The sequence below is a fragment of the Oryctolagus cuniculus genome, chromosome 7 (assembly GCF_964237555.1).
Source record: "Oryctolagus cuniculus chromosome 7, mOryCun1.1, whole genome shotgun sequence".
NCBI lineage: Eukaryota > Metazoa > Chordata > Mammalia > Lagomorpha > Leporidae > Oryctolagus > Oryctolagus cuniculus.
In genome coordinates, this window is record NC_091438.1 from 25980357 (window position 1) to 25985642 (window position 5286).

Below are 5286 nucleotides of genomic sequence, written 5' to 3' on the forward strand. Positions count from 1 at the left end.
TAATATGACTGGTTTAATTCTGTGATTAATACACAGTTATTCTTAAGTGTTGAAAATTAACTGAAATGTGATCCCTGTTAAACATAAGAGTAGGAATAAGAGAGGGAAGAGATGTACAATTTGGGACACCTGCCTAAATTTAATGCAGGCTTATGTGTTAGCGTAGGTGTGTGCCTTAGAAGAACCCTACAGTTCTGGCTACCATCTTCCTCTAAGGCTCCCACCTCCTGGACAGGGCAGAACTGGGAAAAGATATACATGTGCTTCTGGTGGAACTTGTGCCCAGGTACAGTCCTGCAACCCAGGTGCCAGGTGCCAGTTGCCAGGCTCTGAGTCTGTCCAGGGATAATGTGAAGAGGCTGTATTAGCTTAAAAGAGTCAGCCAGGGCTGTGTATCTTTATTCCACACATCACAGAATACTCATCCTTTTTTTTTTCCTGAAACACAATCTTATTTATTTGTGTTATTAAACCTTATTTTTGACTGGACTCAGATTTAGAAGTAGATGCTTTCAGAGAAGACAGCCTACGTCTCTTGGCAATCTGTTCCTGGCGTTTTTCTTTGGCCTCCTTCATTCTCTTGGCCAAGGGTTTAGCATATTCTGCAGCCTCCTCCTTGTTCTTAGTGCGCTGTTTCTTCAGAGCAATTCGCCGGCGTTTGTGTTGCAGGACACGTGGAGTAACCAGACGCTGGATCTTGGGTGCTTTGGTCCTAGGTTTCTTACCTTCTTTGTTTAAGGGCTTTCTTAAAACATACTGGCATACATCATCTTCTTTAGAGAGATTGAAAAGTTTACGAATTGTGCTGGCTCTTTTAGAACCCAGGTGACGAGGCACCATGGTATCAGTCAATCCAGGAATATCTTTCTCTCATTTTTTTACAATAACCAAGTTGAGAACACTCAAATTGGCATCAACAATGCAGCCTCGAACTGATTTGTGCTTTCTTTCTCCAGTTTTCCTTGGTCTGTAACAGGAATGCCCCTTACTCAGCAGAAGGCAGACCCACCTATGGGTCAGGACACCTTGCTTCATGGGAAAACCTTGTTTGTCATTCCCACCACTGATCCGGACCACACAACCCTTCCATTCTTCACCCAGAGCCAGAGCGTCAGCAGCAACTTCTGTGGCCATACGCTTCTCATAGAAAGTACGAAATTTACGTTCATTGCCCACTTCGATGAGTTTCTGGCAGCCAGTGGCTGGGAAGGAGATATTCAGCTTCATTTTGAAGCAGCTGACCGCCTTGGAGGCGCCAGGGAAAAGAGGCCAGAATACTCATCCTAAGTGCCCATCAGCAGGAAATCACATTAAATGTGGCAGCATGAGAAGTGGAGAAACGTTGAATGAAAATGACATGAATTATACACTTTGGGAGAGAATGTAAATAATCAATTTGACTTGATGAACATTGCTTATTGTCAAGTACACACACACACACACAATTGATCCAGTATATCACAGATAAATGCTTAGGTGATTAGAAATAACCTTTATTAACCTGATCTCCACATTACAATGGCACATTGACTTCGTGTTTATAATTTGAGCACAGTCAAGCCTGGATTAGAGTTTTCTGCTTGTTCACACAAACCTCAGCCCCTGTCAGAAAGGGTTTATCACTCTGAGGTTTCATTTTCCTTGGCATAGAGGAAGAGGTACAGCATTCAGAGGAGGGAGATATGGGTACTTTTCCAATATTTTTCATGCTAGATTGAGACAGAAAAGCATTTCAGTCCTTGACAGTTCCCACAGGACTCCACCAATGATCTTTTCTACACACAAGGCTTCAGCCTACTGTGGGATTTCTGTTCCCAGGCTACCACTAGCTTCACCCTGGATCCCTTCCTCCCTTTGGGGGCTTAATACTGAAAGCATCCAATACCATCTTGCCTTTGAATACAAAAAGATCCAAGCTCTGATGTGCTGGAATTGCCTCTTGCTGGTCACAAGAGTGACTGCTAAATGTTCAGAAATTTTGCATGCTGTTAAATCACTGGTAGCCTAATATTGGTCGTTCTGGAAGTATTTACATTACAGAAACTGGGAAATGTTACAAGTCAGAGTGCTTTTTAGTGACTTTTTTGAAGATTTATTTATTTATTTGAGAGGCAGAGTTACGGAAAGAGAGGTCTTCCTTCTACTGGTTCACTCCCCAGATGGCTATAGCAGCTGGAGTTGTGCCTATTCAGGAGCCAGGAGCCAGAAACTAGGAGCTTCTTCTGGGTCTCCTATGGGGGTACAGGGAGTGCGGAACCCAAGCACTGGGATATCCTCTAGTGCTTTCCTAGACCATAAGCAGAGAGCTGAATCAGAAGAAGAGCAGCCGGGACACAAACTGGTGCCCATTTGGGATGCTGGTGCCACAGATGGAGGCTTAACCTACTACTCCATGGTGTGGGCCCCAGAGTGAATTTTTCTTAAGAACTAAAAATAAGAGACAATGATCCCTCCACTGAATGTGCCATGCATTCCCTATTCTTTCAGAAACCTCAAACATTTACTAAGAATAGAGCTTGTGGTAGGTAAGAGAACTCTAGGGGGTAGGCGATACAAGGACTTTAGGCTAGAAAATATCTCACTGACTTTGACCATTATTTTACGACTCTGACCATTATTTTACCTCCTACTCAGATGGGAGAACAGCTCTGAGGCTCTTCTATTGAGACTGACATATTCTAAAGCCTCTCCCTCACTGGGATTAAACATCCTAAGAACGTTGTTTCAGAAACTTGGAACAAATTTACTCCAAATTAAAAGTGATACAAAATGGCACAAAAATCAAGTCCCTCACTCTTCAGACACGTTTTTCTTCCTCTTCCTCTCCTAATCTATATTTTGTTTTGGAGAATGGGGTAGTGGGGAGAGGGATGTTCATAGCAAAGAAAGGAACACAGGGTAATTCCCATGGATATCTTGGGTCATTTGCTCTTGCTAGTGTCTTCCAGATTACTGGAAACAGGTTCACAGGGATTTCATAAATGCTGTTTACCACCCATTTACTTTAAAATCTTGCTCATGGGGCAGGTGTTTGGTCTAGAAATCAACATGCCAGCATCTGGTATAAGAATGTTTGGGAGAGGCCAGCACTGTGGCACAGTGGGCCAAGCTTCTGCCTGTGGCACCAGCATTCCATGTAGTTGCTGATTTGTGTCCTGGCTGCTTCTCTTTCCATCTGGCTCTCTGCTTACATCCTGGGAAAGCAGAGGATGGCCCAGGTGCTAGGGCCCCTGCACCTGTGTGGCAGACCCAGAAGAAGCTCCTGGTTACTGGCTTCGGATTGGACCAGCTCTGGCCATTGTAGCCATCTGGGGAGTGAACCAGTGGATGGAATACCTCCCTCTCTCTCTCTTTCTCTCTCTTTCTCACTTTCTCTCTCTGTAACTCTACTTTCAAAGTAATAAAGAAAATATTAAAAGCAAACAAAAGAATGTGTAGGTTCAATTCCCACCTCCAGCTCCCAAGTCTAGCTCCCTGCTAATGCAGATCCTGGGAAGCAGCAATGATCGCTCAGGTGGTTGAGTTCCCGCCGCCCACATGGGAGACCTGGATTGTGTTTCCAATTCACAGCTTTGGTCTTGGCCCAACCCTGGCCATCACAGGCATGTGGGGAGTGAACCAGTGTATAGGAGTTCTCTCTCTTTCTCTCTAATTCTCTTTCTCTTTCTGTCTTTCAAATGAACAAATAATCTTGCTCAAATACATACTTTTCTTTTGTGTACCTCCCATCCCCCACCACAACTCACTACTCACTTTTAATTCCAGGGCTCTGCATCCAGAATGAGAAATGCCAGCCAACAAAGAGGCTGCCTTGGGTTTTATGACCCTACTGCCCGTGTGGCCTGGAACTGGAGTCTGAGCTGCTTGCTCTGCTACTCATCTGTGGAATGACCTTGAGCTATCACTTTCCTAATCAATATGTAACAAGATGGTGTTTCCACTCATAGGGGTATTTAGAGGATTAACTGGGGCCCTCTAGGACACTTGGAAGAGATAAGGACAATCGGTTACTACTAATCCAGTGCTGGGCAGGTCCAGTGGACAGGCCCTGCATTGTTTAGATTATGGCAAGGCTTGGATTCCTTACTTCTAAGAATCATAATCAGCTTAAAAGGACCTGAAACCATGACTGCTCAGAATTTCCTGTTGGGGATCAGAGTCTTTGCAGTGCTTGCTCACAGGAAATAAAGCAGTATCAGGTAACAGCCCCAGAGACTTAGGTCCTTAGATATTGTGACTCCCAGCATGATCTGAAGGGGAACTTGGAAGTGGAAATTAGAAGAGGAGCAATGCCCTCAAGTGTGCGATGGGTACAGAAGTGGGTTGAGAGGTGAAGCAATTGCAGATATCTCTCTATTCAGTCTCTTTCCTTTGGGTGTTAGTTCCTTCCCCTTGCTGATCTCTATAGGCTCCTTCCTTTGAAATCCTCCTCAGTTTTGTTTTAAAGATTTTTTATTTATTTGAAAGGCAATTACAGAGAAGCAGAGAGAGAGAGAGAGAGGTCTTCCATTCACTGGCTCACTCCCCAGATGGGCACAACAGCTGGAGATGAGCCAATCCAAAACCAGGAGCCAGGAGCTTCTTCCAGGTCTCCCACATAGGTGCAGAGGCCCAAGGACTTGGGCCATCTTCTACTGCTTCCCCAGGCCATAGCAGAGAGCTGGATTGAAAGTGGAGCAGGCGGGACTCGAACCAGCACCCATATTGGGATGCCAGTACTGCAGGCAACAGCTTTACCTCCTACACCACAGTGCAGGCCCCAAGCCTCTGCAGTTTTAATCCCTTCATTTTCAAGCCTTCTTCATTTCCAAGCTATGTCTAGGAGTCCAAGTAGTTTTTTTGGAACATCCACTCTATGATGCATGCCAGGGTTACATCAGAGGAAAAAAATGCTATTTCTTCTCCCAAATGAGCACAGAGCCTATGGGGGCTGCAGGGAGAACAGGAAAGCAGGTCAACAGAGAATGACAGGGAGCACCATGAAACAGAACATGGGCATGTGTGGGAGGAGTGCCTGAGCAGAGCTCCTAAAGTTAAGGGGCATTTCCTAGAAGAGGTGATACCTGGCTAGTTCAAGGACAGATAGGTGTTAGCCAGGTGTGGGAGTGGGGAAAGAATATGCCAAGAAGAAGAACATGTACTGAGTTGTGAGAGAATAAGGCATTTCACAGAGCTCTAAGGAAAGTGTGAGCTTAAGGTTTGGACAGGGAGGAGCTGCATAGGATGAGTCAGCAGAACCAGCCGAAATGCTCCTAGGGGCCATGCTCAGGCCCTTGCATTTTATTA

The 5286-nt window shown here is 45.1% G+C and overlaps 1 pseudogene; it reads right to left on the minus strand.

Annotated features, from left to right (window-relative positions):
- Positions 1-444: 444 nt before the first annotated feature.
- Positions 445-3383, minus strand: LOC127493543 (small ribosomal subunit protein eS6-like; annotated as a pseudogene).
- Positions 3384-5286: the final 1903 nt, after the last annotated feature.